Source organism: Panthera pardus, unplaced genomic scaffold (genome assembly GCF_024362965.1).
Source record: "Panthera pardus isolate Hobbes unplaced genomic scaffold, ASM2436296v1 HiC_scaffold_11, whole genome shotgun sequence".
NCBI classification, from domain to species: Eukaryota; Metazoa; Chordata; class Mammalia; order Carnivora; family Felidae; genus Panthera; species Panthera pardus.
In genome coordinates, this window is record NW_026526666.1 from 61,711,798 (window position 1) to 61,737,455 (window position 25,658).

Genomic DNA, 25,658 nt, shown 5'->3' on the forward strand with positions numbered 1-25,658 from the left:
TGGCTAGGCTATGGTGCCATAGGTTTGTGAAGGGATTTTTAAGATGTGATTAACATTTACATCAGTAGACTTTGGGTAAAGCAGAATATCCTTTATGACATGGTGGGTCTTACCTAATCAGTTAAAGGCCTTAAGGAGGTCCTCTGAGGAAGAAGGGATTCTGCTTCTGGACTGCTGTTGGACCCTAGACTATAACATCAACTCTTCCTTGGTCCCCAAACTACCAGGCTGTCCTGCAGAGTTTGAACTTGCTTTTCAATTGTATGGTCTAATTTCTTAAAGTCTCTCCCCTTTCTCTCTGTCTCTCTGTGTCTCTCTGTATCTCCATCTGTCTCTCTGTACCTCTCTCTCTCTCACATACACACACCTTATTGGTTCTATTTTTTGAATAATTATGACTGATAAAGTTCCTGAGCCCATATTCTGAGCCAGACATAGTTGAGGCACTAAGATATGATGAAGAACAAGAAAGCTTGGAGCCTAGTGAGAAAGTAAAAAGTTAACAATTCATACAATTTTGGTAAATATTCTCAAGTGGAATGAACAGTGTGTCATGGGAAACTCTAACAGGGACATCTTAAATTTAACAGGGACAACTAACCTGGGTCAGGAAGGCCTCATGTTAGAAATAAGATTGATCATGAAGGAGCTTGGTGACAGCAGGAGGGATGCCCTGGGCCCCACTGAGGTCTTCCGTTTCAGCTTTGTATGGCTTGTGTGGAGGCCGTGGTGGGCAATCCTTAGAGGGAGAACTCCAGTCTCTGCTCTGCCATGTATTTCCTACGTGACTTGAGTAAGTTGTCTCCTGTGTCTGTCTCCATTTCCTCATCTATACAACAGTGTGTAATCCATTGGGTTGTTATAACATTAAATGAAAGAATTTCAGTAAAGCATTGAGGACAGTTTCTGAGATATTGAATGTGATCACTAAAAGCTGACCATGTTGTTACCTCTTAAAAACTGAGTCGACATCAACAACAAAAGAAACAACAGGTGTTGGCGAGCACGTGGAGAAAAAAAAGCTCAGTGCCCTGTTGGTAGGAATGCAAACTGGTGCAGCCACTGTGGAAAACAGTATGGACGTTCCTCAAAAAGTTAAAAATGGAACTACCCTATGATCCTGCAACTGTACTACTATGTACTTACCCAAAGAATACAAGAACACTATTTCAAAAGGATACATGCACCTCTGTGTTTATGGCAGCGTTATTTACAATAGCCAAGATATGGAAGCATCCCAGGTGTCCATCCATAGATGAATGGATAAAGAAGATGTGGTGTATATATACACCATGGAATATTACTCAGCCACGAAAAAGAATGAAATATTGCCATATGCAACAACATGGATGGAGCCAGAGAGTGTAATGCTCACTGAAATCAGAAAAAAAACCAATGTCATATAATTTTACTCATCTGTGGGATTTAAGAAACCAAACAAACAAGCAAAGGGCAAAAATGAGACAGAGCCAAAGCAAGAAGCAGACTCTTAATCATAGAGAACGAACTGATGGTCACTAAAGGGGAAGTGGGGTGGGGGAGCAGGGATGGGTGACATAGGTGATGGGGATTAAGGAGGGCACTTGTGATGAGCACCTGGGGTTGTATGGAAGTGTTGAATCACTCTATTGTACACCTGAAACTAATATAGGGCTGTGTGCTAACTAACCAGAATTAAAATAAAAACTTTAAAAAGCTGAGAACTCCCATTAAATTCAACAAAGGCTGGCTATCACCAAGACATGTCATAGTCAAATTCACAAAATACAGAGACAAGGAAAGAATCCTGAAAGCAGCAAGGGAAAAAAAAAAGTCCTTAACCTACAAGGGAAGACAGATCAGGTTCACAGAAAATCTGTCCATAGAAACTTGGCAGGCCAGAAGGGACTGGCAGGATATATTCAATGTGCTGAAGGGGAAAAATATACAGCCAAGAACACTCTATCCAGCAAGGCTGACATTCAAAATAGAAGGAGAGAGAAATTTCACAGATAAACAAAACCTAAAGGAATTTGTGTCCACAAAACCAGCCCTACAAGAAATTTTAAGAGTTCTCTTTGAGTGGAGGGGGAAAAAAAGACCAAAATCAATAAAGAGTCACAAGACCAGAGAGCATCACCAGAAATACGAACTCTACAGATAACACAATGGCTAAATTCATATCTTTCAATAATCACTTGGAATGTAAATGCACTAAGTGATCTAATAAAAAGACACAGAGTATCATCATGGATTAAAAAAACAAGATCCATGTATATGCTGGCTACAAGAGAATCACTTTAGACCTAAAGACACCTGCAGATTGAATGCGAATGGATGGAGAACCATCTATCATGCTAATGGATGTCAAAAGAAATCCGGAATAGCCATGCTTCCATCAGACAAACGAGATTTTATTTTATTTATTTTATTTTTTAATGTTTCTTTATTACTGAGAGGAAGAGAGAGAGAGACAAAGAGAGAGAGAGGCAGAGCGTGAGTGGGGGAGGGGCAGAGAAAGAGGGAGACACAGAATCCAGAGTAGGCTCCAGGCTCTGAGCTGTCAGCACAGAGCCTGATGCAGGGCTTGAACCCATGAACTGTGAGATCATGACCTGAGCCAAAGTCGGCACTTAACCGACTGAGCCACCCAGATGCCCCAGACAAACTAGATTTTAAAACTAAGACTGTAACAAGAGATGGAGAAGGGCATTATATCATAATTAACAGGTCTTTCCATCAAGAATATCTAACAATTATAAATATTTATGCCCCAATTTGGAAGTACCCAAATATATAAATCAGTTACTAAAAAAACATAAAGAATATCACTGATAATAATACAAAAATAGTAGGGGACTTTAACACTCCACTTACAACAATGCACAGATCACCTAACAGAAAATCAACAAGGAAAAAATGGCTTTGAATGACACACAGGACCAGATGGACTTAACAGATATATCCAGAATATTTCATCCTAAAGCAGCAGACTACACATTCTTTTTGAGTGCACATGGAACATTCTCCAGAATAGATCACATACTGGGTCACAAATCAGTCCTCAACAGGAACAAAAAGATCAAGATCATATCATGCATATTTTCAGATCACAATGCTGTGAAGCTTGAAGTCAACCACAAGTAAAAATTTGGAAAGTCCTCAAATACATGAAGGTTAAAGAACATCCTACTGAAGAATGAATGGGTTAACCAGTAAACTAATGAAGAATTAAAAAAAAATACATGGAAACAAATGAAAATGAAAACATGACAGTCGAAAACATTTGGGATGCAGCAAAGGCAGTCCTAAGAGGAAAATACATTGCTATTCAAGCCTATTTCAAGACACAAGAAATGTCCCAAATTCACAATCTAACCTCACACCTAAAGGAGCCAGAAAAGGAGCAGCAAATAAATCCTAAAGCCAGCAGAAAAAAGGGAAATAATAAATATTAGGGAAAAAATAAATGATATATAAACCAAAAAACCCCACAGTAGAACAGATCAACGAAACTAAGCTGGTTCTTTGAAAGAATCAACAAAATTGATAAACCCCTCACTAGACTTATCAAAAAGAAAAGAAAAGGACCCAAATAGGTAAAATCACAAATGAAAGAGGAGAGATCACAACCAATTATATAAGAAACACAAACAATTATAAGAGAATTCTAGGAAAATTATATGCCAACAAACTGGGCAATTTAGAAGAAATGGACAAATTACTAGAAACTCACAAACTACCAGAACTGAAACAGAAAGAAATAGAAAATTTGAACAGACCCATAACCAGCAAAGAAATTGAATCAGTAACCAAAAATCTCCCAACAAACAAGAATCCTGGGCCAGATGGCTTCCCAGGGGAATTCTACCAGTCATTTAAAGACTAGCTAATGCCTATTCTTGTCAAACTGTTCCAAGAAACAGAAACGGAAGGAAAACTTCCTTGTATTTTATGAAGCTATTTTATGAAACCAGCATTACCTTGATTGCAAAACTAGACAAAGACCTCACTAAAAAGGAGATATATCCCTGATGGACACAGATATAAAAGTTCTCAACAAGATACTAGCAAATCAAATTCAATAGTACATTAAAAGAATTATTCACCATGATCAAGTGGGATTTATTCCTGGGCTGCAGGTCTGGTTCAGTATTTGCAAATCAGTCAACGTGATACACCACATTAATAAAAGAAAGAATAAGAACCATATGATCCTGTCAATAGATGCAGAAAAAGCATTTGACAAAATACGGCACCCATTCTTGATAAAAACCCTCCACAAAGTAGGGATAGATGGAGCGTACCTCCACATCATAAAGGCCATATACAAAAGACCCACAGCTTGTATCATACTCAGTGGGGAAAAACTTGTTCCTATAGTCAGGAACAAGACAAGGATGTCCACTTTCACCATTACTAGTTAACGTAGTACTGGAAGACCTAGCCTCAGCAATGAGACAACAAAAAGAAATAAAAGGCATCGAAATCAGCAAGAAAGAAGTCAAACTTTCACTATTTGCAGGTGACATGATAGTCTAAGCAGAAAACCTGGAAGACTCCACCAAAAAATTGCTAGAGCTAATGCATGAATTCACCAAAGTCGCAGGATATAAAATCACCGTGCAGAAATCTGTTGCCTTTCTATACACCAACAAGGAAGCAACAGAAAAAGAAATCAAGGAATCGATCCCATTGGCAACTGCACCCAAAACAATAAGGTACCAGGGAATAAACCTAACCAAAGAGGTAAAAGATCTATATTCTGAAAACTATAGAACACTTAGGAAATAAACTGAAAAGGACACAAAGAAATGGAAAAGCATTCCATGCTCATGGATAGGAAGAACAAACTTTGTTAAAATGTCTATACTACCCAAAGCAATCTACACATTCAATGCAATCCCTATCAAAATACCACCAGCATTTTTTGCAGAGCTAGAACAAACAATCCGAAAATGTGTATGGAACCACAAAAGACCCCAAGTAGCCAAACAATCCTGAAAAAGGAAAAACTGGAGGCATCAGATTCCGGTTCTCAAGCTATATTACAAAGCTGTAGTCATCAAGACAGTATGATACTGACACAAAAACAGACATGTATATCAATGAAACAGAATAAAAAATCCAGAAGTGGACCCACAACTACATGATCAAATCATCTTTGACAAAGCAGAAGGGAATATCCGATGGAAAAAAGACTGTCTTTCCAACAGATGATGTTGGGAAAACTGGAAAAATGAGCCTGGACCACTTTCTTCCACCATACACAAAAATATATTCAAAATGGCTGATAGACCTAAATGTGAGACAGGACACCATCAAAATCCTAGAGGAGAACACAGGCAGCAACCTCTTTGACCTTGGCCTCAGCAGCTTCTTACTAGACATGTCATTAAAGTGAAGGGAAATGAAAGCAAACATGAACTATTGGGACCTCATCAAGATAGAAAGCTTCTGCTCAGCAAAGGAAATAATCAGGAACACTAAAAGGCAACTGATGAAATGGGAGAAGATATTTGTAAATGATGTATTGGATAAAGGGTTAGTATCCAAAATCTATAAAAAAAACTTGTCAAACTCAACAGCCAAAAAACAAATAACTCAGCCAAGAAATGGGCAGAAAACATGAATAGACACTTTTCCAAAGAAGACATCCAGATGGCTAAGAGACACATGAAAAGATGCTCAACATCACTCATCATCAGGGAAATACAAATCAAAACCACGGTGAGATACCATCTCACACTTGTCAGAATGGCCAAAATTAGCAACACAAGGAACAACAGGTGTTGGCGAGAATGTGGAAAAGGGGGAACCCTCTTGCACTGTTGGTGGGAATGCAAACTGGAGCAGCCACTCTGGAGAACAGTATGGAGGTTCTTCAAGAAACTACCCTATGATCCAGCAATTGCCACTATTAGGTACTTACCCAAAGCATACAAAAATACAGATTTGAAGAAGTACATGAACCCCAATGTTTATAGCAGCATTATCAACAATAGCCAAACTATAGAAAGAGCCCAAATGTCCATTGACTAATGAATGGATTGAGAAGATGTGGTGTATATATACAATGGAATATTATTCAGCTATCAAAAGAATGAAGTCTTGCCATTTGCAATGATGTGGATGGAGCTTGAATGTATTTTCTAAGTGAAACAAGTCAATCAGAGAAAGACAAATACCATATAATTTCACTCATATGTGGACTTTAAGAAACAAATAGATAAACATACAGGAGTGGGAGAGAAGAGAGAGGAACAAACCACTAGAGACCCTTGATAGAGAACAAACTGAGGGTTGATGGGGAAGGGGGGTGGGGGGAGAGGGGAAAATGGGTCATGAGCATTGAGAAGGGCACTTGTTGGGATGAGCACCGGGTGTTGTATGTAAGTGATGAATCACTGAATCCTACTCCTGAAACCAATATTGCACTGTATGTTCACTAAAATTTAAATTTAAAAAAAGGGAAAAAGAACCTAAGTTGAAATCCATGTCTCCATCATTTTCATCTTTAGATTTTTTTTTTTCCCGTCACCTGGAACCCCACAGAACCGGTCCACTCCCTCTTTCACAGGACAGCCCTTCCTGTTTTTAGAGCAGCCAACATGTTCCTAGTACCAGCCTCTACTGCCGACCTCCCCTCTCAGTCCAACATCCCTGTTCTGTCACCACCCCTCTTGTGAAATAGCTTCCAGTCTCCTCACCAGCTGGGGGATTGCCCTCTGAGACAGCTGGGGAGTCTCTGCCTCTTGCTGTGTGTGCTTCCCAGAAATGACGCCAACACTGGCTGTGCTAGAGCACGTCGGATGCCACCTTCCATACTTTGGGTCTAGCACCTGTATGCAACCTCAGTGGACTTCACTGCAGACCTTTATATTTGTTTCTTCTGTCTCTTATTTATTATGGTTTCATTCATTTCTGGGGCAAAATTTCTGGGATAAAAGGTCTCATCAGATCATTCCCTGTTTGAATGTCACTAGATTTTTTTTTTTTGTGCCTTTATCCTAAGGGGCAAACGTCTGGTAATTATTTCTAACATATAAATCCAGCCTGCTACGTGAGAGACAGAGACTTCTTAGGGCTTTTCATACGTGAACGCACTTACTCCCCACTGCCTGTTGCGGGAGGTGCTCTAGGAGTTTCTGCATTTGGGGGTTAAGGAAAGCAAGGCTCAGAGCAAAGTGGTTGCCCAGGCCCACTCAGCTGGTGAGCAGGAGAGCTGGGATTCACACCCACGCCAGCTGTTCGTGACTGATGCTGTGGGTCCGCTGTGAGCTGCTACCTGTCCAGATGCCATCAGTCCCCAGCCAAACTTCCTGACACCATGGTCGCCCAGCACAAGCCCCTTCTCACCACCAGGCCACACTCATGGACACATATGCACACTCCCATGCACACTCCCTACTCTGCATGCACGATGCACTCATGAACCGCACACTCCAGTCACACATCACTGCTTGGACATCACACTCCCTCGTGCACATGCCTCTGGGCTATGGTCTACACGATTCTTTGCATAAGGAATGGAGTAGGCCCCCCTTGAACCCTTGCATAAGTATAACAATTGTAACCACTAACAGTTACACATAACTACATAGCTTGAACTACTCTAAGTACCCTAGAGTACTTATCAACTCATCCAGCCTCATGACAGAAAACCCTATGAGGTAGACTTTATTATTGTTTCCAATAATACTGATGAAGGAATTAAGGCACAGAAAGATTATGGGTGTGCAGCTAGTAAGTGGTAGAGACACGATTCTTATCCATGCAGCCTGGTATTCTGAATCACCTACCTTTATTCTTCTCTCCAGTTTAGGATGTCATCCCTCTCATCCAGAGAGATATTTTTTGGTAACATTTTCAACTTTTGATTGTAATTATTAATACATTTCCCACAGTAGTTTATGCCATCTTCAAGGGCAAGGCCTGCAGCACCCAATACAGTGGCCAGTATTTCAGTATCTCTTTGCTGAGTGAATGTATGAAGGCCATAGTGAATGACAGAGCACAGAGGGTGGCACTTGTCAATGAAGGTAACGAATGAAGAAGAGAGATGGTTCTTCTTTAATCCTTTTCCAGAAAATCAACATATGAGAACTGCCAAGAATCCAGGAAGAAAACAGATGCAAAAGAGAGACTAAAACCAAACCACAGATAAAAGACAAAAATTGCTTTGCTGATAAAGAAACAGAAAGGCTTTTAAAGACTTCTTTATTGGAACTTTGGTATAATATTTCTCATTGTAATACAGAGCTCTGCAACAGTCCCATTTTTACATCCGTCTGCTTGCTTCATTTCCTTTGCTAATGTTTCCATGACCCCACGTTTGTGCAACTCCTTTCCTAGTGCCCATGTGTACATCTGGGGCTCTCAGCCAGTTGCAGAAATGCCCTGTTTGAATATTTACACTGAAGTCAGCAGTACCTTTTTTTTTTTTCTTTTAAATGGGGGAAGTGCATGAGAACTTTGGTTACAATTTCCTGAACCAGGAAAGCCAGCCACCAGGGGATGGAAATTCAGTAGTAAATGACTTCTTAAGTATTCTACTTTGTCAAGTGACTTCATAAGAAAGCTACTATAGGTATAGAAGTTCTCAAAATTTAGAGGGTAAAAATCATCTCTGGAATTTGTTTACAATACAGATTCCCAGGTCACAAGCCTCCAGAGAGTCTGATTCAGTATATCTCAAGTACGGGCTCGGGAATGAGAATTTTTAGTCTAACACCCTAGGTGATTCTGCCTTAGGTGGTTCTGAGGCCACACACTGAGAAAGGCCCTTGTGATGCAAAGAACCTGAACTGTGGCTTTTTAAAAAGCCAAACCTCACACAAGTATCTTTCAAACTTGTACAGCTCTCTTAAACTCCTTGAGCCTCAAATTGTTTATCTGTTAAAAGGAGGCAATAATACATATCTCTGTAATGTTAGATCATCAGGCCATGTTTCCATGGGATGGAAATTTTAGTGACAGTCTGTGTGAAGATGTCACCGGGTTTGGCAGCTATACTTTGGAGGGAGGGCGGTGGTGAATCCCCTTGAATACCACTTTCATGAAGCAAAAGCAAAGATCCTCAAACCACTGTAAAAATGCCTGACCATCTCTGGTAAAAAAAAAAAAAAAAAAAAAAAAAAAAAAAAAGCATGAAGAATGAAGTGATTACAAAGAATAATTAAAAACAATCTTTTCATGTTTATTTATTTTTGAGAGAGGGAGAGCATGAGCAAGGGAGGGGCAGAGAGAGAGGGAGACACAGAACCTGAAGCAGGCTCCAGGCTCTGAGCTGTCAGCACAGACCCCGACTCGGGGCTCGAACCCACAAGCTGTGAGATCATGACCTGAGCTGAAGTCAGATGCTTCACCCACTGAGCCACTCAGGCACCCCACAAAGAATAATTTTATGTGAGTGCACTTGCAAACCTGTTTAAATTGCTAAATTTCAGGAAAAATATAAATTTACCACAATCGACTGAAGAAAAAGGAGGAATCTAAAATAAACCAATAGCCCTAAAGAAAGGCTTAAAGGAATTAATATTAAATTAATCCACCTTCAAGAAAGGTGGATTGCAATCAAAATGATCTCTATACTATAACGTAAAAACAGGTCCAGATGCCAAAACACCAAATAAAATATTCACGTGTAAATTCAAGCTGAGGGTTTTTTAAAAGATATTATGAGCAAGTGATGTTCACTTAGGAGGCAGGTACTCACCATCAGAAAAATCTACTATATAGTACATTACATTGATATAAGAGAAAACACACACAACCATCTCAGTAGATGTAGACTAAACATTTAAGGTGTTCAGCACACATTCAAGATGAAAAAAAAGTCTCAATACTTTGATTAGGAAGGCACTTCCTTAATCTGATGAAAGTGTCTTTTAAACCTTATTAAGCATTACGCTTGATGATGGAACAATAGAATGATTTCTGCTTCCGGTCAGTGATGTAGTAAGAGTCCTACACAATGTGATTAAAAGAGAAAATGAAAAAAAAAACAGAAATAGAAATTATAAAGGGAGATGACTGTCCTTATTTGTAGACAATGCAATCGTCTTATTTAAAAAATCTGAAGAGATCCATAGGCACTGTATTAGATATAATTAAATAATTAAGCAAACTTGGCCGAGACAAGATACATACACAAACACCAAGACATTTCTATACAAATGCAACAATCAGAAAAGTGTAATAGGAAGATACAGATCCCATTTAAATAGTGACTAAAACTTTAACTTAACATAGAAATAAGTGTGATGAAAAGCTATCTATTCCCTTTATTAGGAAAAGTATAAAGAATTCTAAAAAAATAGAAAGAAAATCTAAATAAATCTAAATCTAAATAATCTAAATCTAAATCTAAAATAAAAATATAAATAAATGTAGGTATATATCATATCCATAGTTGGATAGACAAGATAAAGATGCCAGTTCTCACAAATTCAAAACCAAGTCTTGACAGTACTTTTCCCAGAACTCAAAGGGCCAAGAATAGCTAGGAAAAATTTGAAAGAACTAAACAAACTGCTGAGCCTTACCCTACCAGATATCAAGCCTTTGGTAATTAAAAACATGTGGAATTAGCCCAAGTCCACATAAACAATCAGACCAAAAATACAGAATACAGAGCTTAGCAACAGAACCATTTACATATGGAAACTCGGATCAATAGAGTGAAAAGAATTATCCCAATAAACAGAATGGATGTAATTGTATATGCTAACAGAAAAAAAAAATAAATTAGTTCCCTACATTGCACCATGCACACAAAAAATTATTATAAGTGGATTGAAGCCATAAATATTTAAAGTTAAACTCTACAACTTTTGGAGACACCAAAGAATTATTAAATTAGAAAAAATAGAGATTGACATAGTTATCAACATTTAACCCCAAATAAAATTTCTATTAAACAAAATACACTGTAAAGTAAGAAGATTAACAAGATATTTGAAGCCAATATATGCAATGATATACTTGACAAAGAATTAGTACCAGGATATTCAAAGTATTAATACAAACCAACACGAAAAAACAACCTAATTTTTAAAATAGACAAAAGATATGAGCAGAAGAAACACAAATGACCAATAAACCTAGAAAAAGATGTTTGATTTCATTAATCAGAGAAATGCAAAATAAAGCTACATGGAGATAATATTTTACACCCAGATTGTCTAACATTCAGAAGCTTGGCGTTTCTAAATATCTGCTTCTGGCTATGATGGAGTAACTGGAAACAGATTTAGCTTTCTCATAGTAAACAACTAGAAAAATGAACAAAATAATTTTTTAAATGTTTACATTTGGCAGTTATAAAACAACTGTTCCAATAGGGAGGACTGGAAGTTGCAAAGAGTCCCAGAGAGGAGAGAGCTAAGCAGGGGTGAACCTCCTGAGATGCAGAGAAAACCACATAGGATTACCTTTCATTATATTCTCAGTAGAAAGCCACTGGTGTATAGGATGAATTTCCATGGGTAAAGGCAAAGGACAACTGGCAATGTGGAAGCTGAGAAATTCTTAGAGCTCATATACAACTATCGTTGAGTACCAAATAGCCAGAATGGACAGACATCATGGAACACCCGGGTCATTTACTTGATACCCAAGAAGAGGCAAGTCTGGTTGGAGAACAAAATTATGCCTAAGGAAAAGAATACCTTAGACGTAGCCTACAAAGTTACAAACAAAATAAACCTGAAAAATAACATTTCTCTAAAGTAACATTAGCTTGCAGAGTAAATCCCAACATTCTAGACACAGACCTTACACCTTTCAGGAATATTAACTTAAAATGTATCAAGACCTAAAGGTAAAATGCAAAACTATAAAACTCTGGGGAGAAATCCTAGATTTCCTTGGATATATGGGTGGCTGTGACTTTTTAAATGATCATACCAAAGGCATGATCCATGAAACCCACTTTTAATACACACACAAAGATAGATGGAAAGTAAAAGGATAGAAAAGGATACACCATGCAAACACTAAGCATAAGAAAGTTGGAGTGACTACATTATTTACAGAAGAAGACTTCAGAATAAAAACTTTAGTAGCAATAAAAAAGGATATTTCATGGTGATAAAGGGGTTAATCATAAGAAAACAGAACTCCTAAATGTTCATGCATCTTCTAAGAAAACTTATATGCAAAAACTGATAGAATTTCAAAACTTCTCTCTCAGTAATTAATTAAACAGTAGACCAGAAATGAGTAAGGATATGCAAGATTTGAAAAACACTTGAAATCAATTTGGCCTAATTTACGTTTAGGAAACACTCCACCCAACAACATCACAGTATACATTCCAACAGGATGGAACATATGCCAGATTACAGAACTAGCCTTTAAAAGTAAATCAATAGGGGCACCTGGGTGGCTCTGTCAGTTAAGCGGTGGACTCTTGGTTTCGGCTCAGGTCATCTCGTAATTCGTGGGTTTGAGCTCTCCGTGGGGCTCTGCGATGCTGGCGTGGAGCTTGCTTGGGATTCTCTCTCTCCCCCTGCCCCCTCTTTCTGCCTCTCCTCTGCTAGCACTCTCTGTCTCTCTGTCTCAAAATAAATAAATAAACTTTTGTTTAAAAAAGGAAATCAATAAAGGATGAAAATCAGAGTATTTTCTCTGGCTTCAAGGAATTGATTTAGACATCAATAGCCTAAGATGATCAATGACATAATCCCCAACTATTTGGAAATCAAAGGCTGCGCTCCTAAAATAAACCGTGGGTCAAAAAAGAAATCAAAAGTGAAAGAGAGATGAGCCCTGGGGACACAAGAAGAAATGCATTGTGTTTTCTACCCTTTTGGGTCTCAAGATCTAGTGGGGCAAGTAAATGAAGCAGTGCAATAAACATGGAAACTACTGTCACATAGTAAAAGTGTCATCTGACATAGATAAAGGAGGGGTGCACTCTGCACAGGAAATGTCATTTGTGCGGGTCATTGTAAAATCACTGGCATTTACCAATGAAAGAGAAGAAAATGTTTAAGGGGGGGTGGGCAACAAAATGGCGTTTCATTTACTGAAGCTAAAGAGAGGATGTGAGGAAGGATGGTGGTAGAACGTGAGGTTGGAATTGTTGAGAATAGACTAAATAATGAGTTGGAGACCTTGGAATTTATCCTTATACCCCTGGCAAAATGTGTTTAAAGGAAAACGAAGGGGGACATGCTGAGACTTGTGTATTGGAGACCTAACTGTGGCCATCTTCAATATGGCAGATGAAGTGGGGTTGGGTTGGGGATGACAGCATGGAGGTTGAGTGACCAACTAAGAGTCAACTGAAATAATCCAGGGGTGGGGTCATGAGGGTCTGAATTAAGGGTCTAAGAATTTAAGTGGTGAAGAACATTCTCCTTAAAAGTCGTAAGATGTGAGTCTGAATCCACGTTCTTCCAAGAACTCAACATTTACTCTTGAGCAAATTGCTTCACTGCTCTGGCCTTAAGAACATCATCTGTAAAATGGGAGCCACCCATGGTAAGAACTGTCAGAGGCAGCCAAGCTTGCGTCCTCTTAGAACTTTTGTGACCAGCTCTGAATACCTGTTCCCACTACCTGGAAAGCTGGAGAGCTCTTCACCGACTCCCTCTTGTCTTTCAGATATGGAAAAGTTTCACCTTCTGTGGGGTGAAGGTTGACTGCCTAATCAAAACAGCTCCCACTGATCACTGTTTAATGCATTACTTTCTTTATTGTCTCAGAAACATTTATCAATATCCAAAATTCTCTTTTCTATTTGCTGCCTCTCATCTGTCTGCACCCCACTAGAATGGAGGCTCTGTGAAAAAAAGAGAAATTACCTGTCTTATGTCCCACTGTACCTCCAGCATCTAGAACCATGCACGTAAAGGACCCTCATTAAATATCCATCCAGTGCTGAATCTTATAAACCCATTTCTTTTTATGAGTGTCATGAGAATTGCCTAAGATCACACAACTAATAAATAGTAGAGAGAAATGAAAATCCTTTTCTTCTGATTTCCTGGTTCACTGATCTTTCGATGCATGACATCTGGTCTCTTACCTCATAGGATCATTTAGGAGATCAAATGAGAGGATAAGATGAAGAGCCGTAAGTTTTTTGAGAAGACAAGGCTCATGATTTAGAAGTTGCCCGGAAAGGAAACAATGACTCAGTGCCTCTAGAGGCTGAGAGCACTTCACAAAATGCACTATCTGGGCAGTGTGGAACCTGGGAAGCTTGGAAAGGGGTCGTTCTTTGTTTCTGCTGAGATGCGAAAGCCAGCATTTGGTGCCGTTGAGAATGAGATTCAATAGGGACATATGATATGGGAGGGAGGTGGATGAGGCAAAGGAAATAGATAAACGTCTGCCTCATTAAAATGTTACAGAAGTCCTGAGGTGGCAGGATTCCCAATTGCTCACATCTAACGCAGTCCTTCCTCTTGTGGCTTTCTGAGTGAAAGGTTAATTCCTTCTGGGTTTCTTCCACTCTCAAGGGCTGAAGAGGGAAAATCTGTTTGTGACTGAGAAATAAAGAAGACCTCCACCAGGCAGTGGATGGCTACAAGTCTAATTCGATGCCATGGAATGAATTAATCTCTGCATCTATGGCTCACTCGCCTGGCAACTGTTGAATAAATTAATTAATATTGCCAGAGACTGTGCTAGGCATGGTGATAAAGGGGTGAACGGGAAGATGCGGGCTTTACCTAAGGGAGCTTGAAGGTAGGTGCAGACAGATAGTGAACAAACGATGGTGTAATGAAGTCCCATCTTGTTGAGGTGACCTTGGGGAAGTTCCCCGTGCTCAGTGATGCTCAGGGCTAACCAGGAAAAGACAGCTGAGAACTTTGTCACCTTCGTATTAAGTAGAAATGCGGCCATAAAGCAATTTGATTTTAGCACAAAATTTGAATTTTGGAAACGGTCTTCAATCTGAAAAATACTTAGTTTTTACATATATGCTTTTCAGAGATTTGCGCATTGTGTCATATGTTTATTTTTAAGCATTTGGAAGACTATCTTCCAGCTTTATTGAGGTATAATTGATAAATATGATGGTAAGATATTTAAAATGTACATTGTGATGATTTGTTACATGTCTACGCGATAAAAGGATTCTTCCCATTTAGTTAATAAATGTATTCGCCACCTCACACGTTTATCAACCGTTACTCCCTGTTTCCTCCACCCCCGCAGCCCCTGGCAACCACTTTTCTGCTCTCTGTTTTTATGAGTTTGACTTTTTTTTTTAAGGTTCCACATGAGTATTTGCCTTTCTCTGCCTGCCTTATTTTCCTTAGTATACTGCTCTCAAGGTCCATCCGTGTTATTGCAAATGGCAGGATTCCTTCTTTTTTAAGGCTGAATCATATTCCATAAGATATCCATATGTATATACTTATACATACATACTTGGCAGGAGTCTTCACTCCTACAGGCGTCACATGTCATAACTGGGAAAACTGCTCTGGCTGCGTACCAGGTGACAGGAAAGCCTGCCAGCCTGACCATGGGATACCGTGTGGCCATGTGTCCGGGACTGCCCATTGGTCTTTGGATGCAGGCTGCCCTGGGGAAGACTGGCTCTTGGGCGAGCTGGTGCCGTGCAGCTGAGGTGAGCCCAACAGGGGCCGACAGCTGAGTGCCACCTGCTGACAGCGGCTGGGCAGTGAAGCCTTTCTTGAAGGGGGGTCTGGGCGGCCCGCCTCCACGCTCATCACACGGGCTATGGTATGGTGACCAGGACATGCGCAACACAAGACTTCATGTTGAAACACGGCTCCTTTACTTTCTAAAGTAAAAGTAGCTCAGGAAACTGACTCCAGCTTTCCAAGGCTCGATTCTACCATCCATAATGTGAGGAGAACAATAGTACTTTGATTATGAAGCTGCTGTTACGCGGCAGTGAGGTCATATGTGCTCAGAACTTAGCACGGAGCTCGAAAGTGCCACCCGTCGCTGTTCTCATTATTTGTAAGCTGAGTCTGAGCAGTTAAGATGATGCACGTGCAGGTGTAATCATGCTTCATTATGCTCGATTGTTTCTTTTTTTTTTTTTCCTTCTAATTTTTTCCTGAATAATATTTCCAAGGCTCCACGTGGCTTTCTTTGGGTGAACAGCTGGCAAGGAGGAGAAAGGTGAGATCGGTAAGAGGATTAGGGAAGGAGAATTCTTTGTTGTGTTTGCTAACTGCTCAGTAGCCCCGGCAACAGTGGCTCTGTGGCCACTGCAGTTCAACTCGATTTATGCTACACAGGTTGCAGACATGCATTAGGATGGATTCTCCAGGCTGCATGCGATCCTACCTCTCTTCTGAGACACCTAAGTATTCTGATCAAAGGTTTCCACTTGCCGGAGCAGTGGAGCATGATCTGACCAAATCTAATTTTTGTGTGGATATGGGTGTGTTTTCATTTCCCCTTTCATAAAAAAATGGGGGGTGGGGGGTGGCGGGGGGAGAAGGAAGGGGGAGCAGCATATGTTATTCCTTTGCTGCCATCTGAAACAGCCAAGTTGAGAGCCAATTTATTCAGCCTAATTCATTCCAGATTTCTCAAGGAATAAACAGTGTTCTTGAGAGTTCTCAGATGTATGGCCAATAGAGATCCAGTTGTCCAGGAGCTCTAATGTCAAACATGCAGGTACATTTCAGTTAGGGCACAAGGCGCTAGGGATGGAGGGTGGACTCAGACACTCTCTGGGTTACCCCTGAGACCCCAGAGCTGTGTAATGGGACAACTGCTTCGCATACCCTAAGCACAGACCTAAAAGAGCTCATTAGGGTCCTTGTAAGCAATATTATGTTTCATTGCTCAGAACTTAATTCAAATCTGCAGAGAGAAGGGATTGCTCAAGGAGAGAAAAACACAAGGAACTGTATTCGTATTTTCTCCATGAGTCTTACTTACACTTTAAGAACCACCGCCCCCCTCCCCCCCGCCCCGCTCTCAAAAGCCCTACCTTTTCTACAGAAATCTTCCTAGATGATGCCAGCCTATACTGAGAAAGGATTCCTGTTGGAGCCATTCCAAATCCCATTTCTCAGAGGACAAAATAGAGACTCTGCTACTCTCTGAACACCCCTCTTACTGAGAACTGGCAACACCTAATGTGGACAGAAGAAAGCTTACATACTTTGGAGGCAGGTGAGTATAGGTTCCAATTTTGCCTCACTTTTCCTTGTTCTGTGAATTTGGGCAAGTTAATTCTCTGAGACTGTTTCTTCATTTGAAAAATGAAGATGATAATTTCTGGATTTTAGGTAACGTATCAACAAAACAACAGGGCTACCATCATTTTAGCTTTTGTTGCTTAGTCAGTATGTGCTTGGTCTTTTCCAATACATGGCACTCTCCTTGAGGACTACCGGGCTCATGGTGAGGGGACCAGTCTGTGTGCTGTTTGTATTCAGCTCCATTCTTCACTCTCACTTTGCTTTGCTCCGTATCTCTGGGGATGATTCTGCATTTCCCAGTCTCCTGGTTAGAAAGTTCCAGTGGGGTTGAGCCCTGGGAGGCACACGTCAGAGATAAGAGGCAGAAGAGAGAGAGAAAACTCCAGGTTGACTGTGCCTCCGGCCCTGGCTATGTCTCCTTTCTGGCCCCTAGACAAGCCTGTCTGGTTCCATCTCCACCCAGGTGACCCTGACCATGGGGCTCTGGAGACCTCACTCACTCCAGCCATAGGAATGACAACAGTTGCCTACTGTTGCTAATCTCTTGATTTCTCAGCTCTTCTTTCAACAGTGCAACCAGTTTCTTCTGTGCTTAATATTGAGAGCTTTCTGGTTGAACCCTAATTGATGTATTAAGTAGAAGAAGATATTCAGTCCCATAATTGCTGCAGATTGTTTTTTAAACAAGCATTAAAGGGGCACATGGGTGGCTCAGTCAGTTAAGCGTCTGACTCTTGATTTCAGCTCTGGTCATGATCTCACAGTTTGTGACTTCTAGCCCCTCGTTGGGCTCTGTACTGACAATGTGGAGCCTGCTTGGAATTCTCCCTCTCCCCCTTTCTCTCTGCCCCTCCCCTGCACCCTCCTCTCTCAAAATAAATAAACTTTTTTTAAAAAAGCATTAAAGAGTCCTGGTAAATATAGAATAATGGAAATCAATAAATCCTAAATATATGCAAAGTCCCAGCATGCTCATTTCATAGATACGGAAACTGAAGTCCCAAAAGGGAAGTGACTTCACCCAGGTAACACCATCAGAAAAATATGCAACATGCATGCTGATGTGATAGGCTTTGCTACTAAATCTGTAATTCAGATTTCTAGATTGTATGTTACTTGAGAACAGGGATTCCTTTTTGCATAGTTAACACTTGAACAACGTGGGGGCTAGGAGTACCAGTCTCCTGTGTATTTGAAAATCCAAAGATAACTTTTAACTCCCCCATAAATGCAACTATTAATAACTTACTGTTGACTGGAATTCTTACCAATAACAGTTGATTAACACCTATTTTGTATGTTATGTGTATTGTAAACTATATTCTTAGAGTAACTAGAGGAAAAAATGTTATTAAGAAAGTCATAAGAGAAAATATATCAACAGTACCGTGTTGTATTCACTGAAAAAAAAATCCACCTGTAAGTGGACCCATGCAATTTGAACCCATGTTGTTCAAGGATCAACTGTATATCGATAGTTCCTAGCACATAGCCTGATATGGGGTGGATGCTGTAAGTGTTTGTAAAATGGAACTTATGCCCAGTCAAATGCAAACTCCTTGAGTAGGAGACACAGAGAAGCTATAAGTCAAATGCAAACTCCTTGGGGCACCTGGGTGGCTCAGTTGGCTAAGCATTGGACTTTGGCTCAGGTCACGATCTCATGCTCCATTTCTGGCTCTCTGCTGTCCGCAGAGAGCCTGCTTCAGATCCTCTGTCCCCCTCACCCTCTGCCCCGGTCCGACTCACGCTTTCTCTCTCTCAAAAATAAACATTAAAAAAAAAACCATGCAAATTCCTTGAAGTAGGAGACAGAGAAGCTACAAAGACCCTAAAATGTATCATAGTATCCAACTTATGTTTAAAATGTTGGCATTAATATTTGACCTGAGTTTTCTACTCTAGAAGACAAATGTTACACGGTTTACAAAATAATTTCTCACATAAGCTCTAGAACCATTTTGTGGTGTAGTAAGCAAAATCAGTATTTATCAGGCTTCTTTTATAGTTGAGGAGGTTAGAGTGGCTGGCCCACGCTAAGGTCATGGGCTGAACTTACATCTTCTGATTGCAAAATGAATATTGTTTCCATTACACTACCCTGTGCTCCCTATCTAACATCTGAAATAGATACATCTGGAAGCTATAGTATATTTAGCCATTAAGGCAGCATTAACAAGTTAGAAATAGCCTTCTCAAACTGGGGTTACTTACATCCCCAGGGGGTAACGGGGGTGCCCTGAGGCTACTTGAATCTGGAGCGCCCTGAGCATGAAATTTACCTGAAGATTTGAATGACAATGTAAGTACTTTAAATGAAAGATGATTTCACGTTAAATTAACATGAATATATTGTGAGGAAGAAGACAAAGTTCTTGTGATTTTTTTTTTAAAAGTTTATTTGTTGAGAGAGAGGGGGGGAGAGAGAAAGAGAGAGAGAGAGAAATCGAGAGAGAGTGCAAGCAGGGGAGGGGCAGAGAGAGGGAAAGAGAAAGACTCCCAAACAGGCTTCCCACTGACAGCTCAGAGCCGGATGTGGGGCTTGATTTCATGAACCCTTAAGATCATGACCTGAACCAAAATCAAGAGTCAGATGCTTAACTGACTGAGCCACCCAGGTGCCCCAAGGTCTTGTGATTTTTATTATGAAATACAATCCCTCAAAGCATTTTTCAGTTTGTCATTGCTGTTTTAGGGGATCGCGTCTATTTCCGCAAGGTGTCTTCATTTTTTATTCCAGGGATACTGCAGCTAGAGTTTAAAATACTCCATCTTTTTTCTTTACAGAGTGTCCTTTTAAAAAAATCAAAGTACTACATGCACATAATTAACAAATCAAATACTATAGAGGGATACTAATAAAACCCAAAAGTTCTTTTGTCCAGCCCTATCACCCATCCTCACTTCCAGTACTACTCCCAGAAACAGTGATGTGCTTCTGTTTTTCAATCTTTATATAATGTTTGTTTTATCATTGCTCAATGAACCAACTTTCAATATTATCATTAACTTCTTCCAATAAAAATGAGTATTTGCTTCACTTAAACACCTCTAAAAATATCACCTCCTTTTTGTGAGCTTGCCTTTTCATTGAAATGGAGGTTTGGGATGAACAATGTCTTATTATTGTTGTGATCGAATTTATTAGTCTATTTTTTGTTCCCTACTCAAGAAGACCCTCTTTACTTCAAAGTCATGAAGATATTCTTTCACGTTATCTTCTAAGAGTTGTATTGTCTTGTCTTTTTTATTTATACCCAAGATGGATCTGGAAGTGATTTTTGAATATGATGTAAGGTGGGGACAAGTTTACATTTTCTGAATGGAAGGATATATTCATGGCATAATAACCAACAAAGGGCTCACTTTCATAGTATACAAGGAATATCTGCAATTAGTATGAAAGATACTAACAATCCAATAGAAATATGAACGTATTGAAAAAAGACTTTGCAGATCAGAATATTTTTTTTTAATATTTTTTTAACGTTTATTTATTTTTGAGACAGAGAGAGACAGAGCATGAACAGGGGAGGAGCAGAGAGAGAGGGAGACACAGAATCTGAAACAGGCTCCAGGCTCTGAGCTGTCAGCACAGAGCCCGACACGGGGCTCGAACTCACGGACCGTGAGATCGTGACCTGAGCCGAAGTCGGACGATTAACCGACCAAGCCACCCAGGTGCCCCTGGATCAGAATATTCTAATGACCGATTAATAATACATGAAAAGGTACTTAACCTCATCTGTATTCACAGAAATACAAATTCAAACCATAACGGGAAACTATTTTATATTCTTGAATGAAAAAAAATAGAACAAGTCTGACCATAACAAATATTGGCAAGATTGTAGAACATCAGAGACCCTCCTGAACTTCTGGTGGAGATATAAATTATATTTTTAAAATGTTTTAAAAATATAATTTATTGTCAAATTGGCTTCCATACAACACCCAGTGCTCATCCCAGCAAGTGCCCTCCTCAATGTCCATCACCCACTTTCCCTTCTCCCCCACCCCCCATCAACGCTCAGTTTGTTCTCTGTATTTAAGAGTCTCTTACGGTTTGCCTCCCTCCCTCTCTGTTTGTAACTTTTTTTCCCCTTCCGCTCCCCCGTGGTCTTCTGTTAAGTTTCTCAAGATCCACACAAGAGTGAAAACATATGGTATCTGTCTTTCTCTGACTGACTTATTCCACTTAGCATAATACCCTCCAGTTCCATCCACGTTATTGCAAATGGCCAGTTTCATTCTTCCTCATTGCCAAGTAGTATTCCATTGTATATATAAACCACGTCTTCTTTATCCATTCATCCGTTGATGGACATTTAGGCTCTTTCCATAATTTGGCTAGTGTTGAGATTGTTGCTATAAACATTGGGGTACATGTGACCCTGTGCATGAGCACTCCTGTATCCCTTGGGTAAATTCCTAGCAGTGCTATTGCTGCGTCATAGGGTAGGTCTATTTTTAATTTTTTGCGGAACCTCCACGCTGTTTTCCAGAGCGGCTGCACCAGTTTGCATTCGGTGAGGATATAAATTATTAAAACCACTTTGAAAAGTATTTGATACTGTCTACTAAAGTACCCTCTAAGCCAGCAATTCTACCCTTCAGTAGATACACAACAGAAATGTATGCAAATAAGCACCAAGAGATGTGTCTGAGAATTTTATAGCAGTATTATTCATAACAGTCCCAGACTGAGAACAACCCAAAAGTCCACAAACAGGAGGATGCTTGGCATTGACAGCAGACGGAGGTTAATACAGGATAGAATATTTTTATAGCAAAGAAACTGATGAATCTCACAAACATAATTTTGAGCACCAGAAACCAAACACACGCACACACACGCGCACACACACACACACACACACACACACACACAAAGGCACTGTATAATTATATTGCTATGAAAATAAATAAACAGGCAACACAGTAGAGTGATGGAAGGAAGTATGCAAGGAAGAAGTGGTGATTGCTAACAGGTAGCCAGAAACTCCCTAGAATGTGTGTGTTCATTTCCTAGGACTGCCATAAGACCACACCATAGACTGGGTGGTTTAAACAACAGAAATTTATTTTCCTATAGCTCTGGAGTCGAGAATTCAGAGATCAAGATGTCAGCAAGATTGGTCTCTCCTGAGGCCTTTCTCCTTGGCTTGTGGATGGTGGTCTTCTCCCAGGATCTTCACATGGTCTTTCCTCTGTGTGTGTTTTTGTCCTAATTTCTTCTTCTTACAAGGACACCATACTGGATTAGGCCCCACTCATGTCACCTCATATTAACATTACCTCTTTCGAGACCCTGTCTCCAAATGCAGTCACATTCTGAAGTCCTGGGGCTTAGGACTTTAACATATGAAATTGAGGGGGTCCCAGTTCAGCCCGTAACAGTGAGGAAAGGGTATGATCTTATTTTCCAGGGATGGCAATATCTCACTTCTTGACCTGGGTGGTGGTGCTAAGATGGGTTTAACTTAGTGGTAATTTATGGCAAGGAACATTTCTTTTTTTCCTTAAAAAAATTTTTTTTATATTTTATTAGAGAGAGAGAGAGAGAGCATGGGAGAGGGAGAGAGGGAAAGAGAGAATCTTAAGCAGGCTCCACGCCTGATGCAGGGCTTGAGCCCAGGACCATGGGGTCATGACCTGAGCCAAAACCAAGAGTCAGATGCTCAACCAACTGAGCTGCCCAGGCACCCAATTTCTTTTTTTGATTGTATTTGTACTTCATGACACAAGAGCTAAACATAGATAAAACTAAAAATGTGAGTTAGTCAGCTTTGCTGAGGTAACAAACAACCCTAAAGTCTCCGTAGTGTATAACAGTGAGCATTTATTATTCACTCACATTACTTCTTGGTGGCTGTGGATCTGCTGGACCTAGGCTGAAGGAACAGCCTTTCTTTGGGACATGCCATTCTTGTGGCAAAGGGAAAAGAACAAGAGAGTTGATAGAAACCCATGATGTTCCTTCAAGCAAAAAAAACCCCAGAAAACTGTATAACATGATCTCATTTTGTGAAAATATTGGTGACCATTCACCAAGTATACATCAGTGGGGAGGGATGTTGACTTTTTCCCTGGATGGGAGGCATTACAGGTCAACAAGATGTAAAATACTCTTATAGGATAGGGGGCAAATAACGTGGAACAACAAAATAATCTGCCATAAAAGGTCAACAGAAAATTATAGACCAGGAGGAAAACATTTGAAATGCAAATGACAGCTAAATACATTTTTGAGCAGTTAAAATTTTTAAATACTTTAAAAAACAGAGGTGTGGGACAAAAAGCATTGGAGAATTTGTTTTATAACCTTGGAACAGAGAAAGTTCAAGTTTGACATCAAATTCTGAGGTCATAAATCCGACAACATAAAAAGTAAACACGCTGAATTAGAAAAACTACCATATGCACAAAGTTGAAAGACAACCTACAAATATTTGAAACTCAAATCACAGGGAAAAGGTACTTTTTTGAGAATAGGATGTGCTTCCACAAATTAATAACAAAAGGTTTAACAAGTTGGCATTATTGGACACAAGAATTTACTCATGTGTTGTCTTCATTTCTGGGGCCCCAGGCAACTCAGATGAACAATTCTAAAAAAGAAAAAGAAAAAGGTTCAAACATGGGAAAAGATCTCCCGTCACATTTATAATAAGGTAAATGCAAATGAATGAAATTCATAACGAGACAATTTTTTCACCTATCACATTGGCAGAGTATGGAAGTAAGAAGTGGTTTTTGCTAATAGGTGGCAAGAAACTCCCTATAATGGGTATGTTCGTTTCCTAGCACTGCCATAAGACCACAACAGACTGGGTGGTTTAAACCAGAGAAATTTATTTTCTTACAGCGCTGGAGTCTAGAATTCGGAGATCACAAACGTGGATAATGGATATCAGGGGCCAGTAGGTCATCTTATATTGCTGAAAAAAGGGTAAGTGGCCTCATCCCACTCCAATTTGGCAATATCTCTAAAAGTTTACAATGTATATATCCTTTGATCAAGGGATTCCATTCCTAAACGTGTACCCCATGGAGAGCACATGTACAAATATAAGCTTGCAGAAAAGTATGTATCACAACATTGTTTCTAAAAACAGTAAATGATGGAAAAGAAACAGAAATTGACTACTTTGAAGCACTGGTAAAAGTGTAGCCCATCCATGGAATAATATGCTGCCATTAAAATAAGACACTTTTACATTTACTGAAATGGAAAGATCTCCAGCATGTATTAAGTGGGAGAAACGGGAAGGAAGTGCAGAAAAATTTGCATACAAATCCACCTGTGTGGGAAAGAAAATGGACGGACTCTGAAATCTATTCACTGGCTGACTGTCTCTGGGGAGGAGAATGGCGTGGATAGGAGACAAGGGAGGGATTCTTGTTTTTTTGCCTTTTTATACCTTTGTACTTTTGTATTATGTGCCTGTATTACCTAATTATAAGCAACCAATCTAACAAACATGAATGAACAACCCAGAGAAACTTAGGAAGTGATGTGAGCGACTGAAAAGATCCCAGGATTTATCATCAAATGGGGTCTGAGTTGAAATCCTAGCTCTCACCCACTATGGGCCCTTTGTTCTCTGAGTTCTGTGAAATATAAATCTGTAAAATCAAGATCATAATGCCCAACAAGCAGCACTGTTGGAAGAATGAGACATAACATGAATGAAGCCCCTGGCTCAGTGAAGAGTAGCCATCATTATTGAATTCACATTGGGGGAAATTAATAACCACAGAGAAGGCTAAATGTATTCCAAGTTACACAGGAAGTTTAACAGCAAATTCTTTCCCAAGGGGCAGCTTCAGGCTTTGGCCTATTCTCCAGAGCCTGCTGAATATGAGAGGAACTGTTTTCAGGGCGGGCCAGACCTGGGTCTGTTTGGCGGTGCTCCAAAGTTTCAGGTGCAATAGGTTAGCAGCAACGGGTCGTCTTGTTTTCCTCATTATCATTGTGAAGAAATTAGCCCGCAGTTGTTCAAGCGGGGGGAAGCATTCTGGGTGGTCTGGGGCCCCTTGAGAAGGCCTGCCAGATGAAGGCCGGGATGCCCAATTACATTTGAATTTCAGGTAAATAACAAATAACCTCGCAATACAGATATACCCCAAATAGTACAGTACAGCTTACGATGCGGCGTACCTGGACTACAAAACCGTTTGTGGATTATCTGAAATTCAGATGTTACTATGAGTCCTGTCCTTTTATTTGTTAAACCTGGCAGCCCTATCCGTGAGTGGAGATACCCAAAGGCGAAGGCTTGTGTTTATTTGGGAAAATACTGCGAAGGTCCTCAGAGCTAGTCTTTGAGAAGCACTTCTCCGTGGGCGCTCTGTAGCACAAATGTGGAGGAGCTCTGGGGGTAAAGGTGAAACGAAGGTCAGAGGAGGCCCGGCTGTGCCCAAGGAACCCATCAGATAAAGCTGCTGCCTTCGCTATGCTTTGGCTTCCCCTTTTCTTCTTGGAGGCCACAGGTGCCTAGAAGTGACACGAGGAGGCAG

General features: G+C 40.1%; 1 long non-coding RNA gene across 4 annotated transcripts in view; it reads left to right on the plus strand.

Annotated features, from left to right (window-relative positions):
• Window positions 1-24,169, plus strand: part of LOC109266804 (uncharacterized) — a 240,897-nt gene extending 216,728 nt beyond the window's left edge. For all 4 annotated transcript variants that reach the window (XR_008419470.1, XR_008419473.1, XR_008419467.1 and 1 more), the window contains 2 exons: window positions 16,933-17,106; window positions 24,004-24,169. This is a non-coding gene — a long non-coding RNA (uncharacterized LOC109266804). The remainder of the gene's footprint in view (window positions 1-16,932; window positions 17,107-24,003) is intronic.
• The last annotated feature ends 1,489 nt before the right edge of the window (window positions 24,170-25,658 follow it).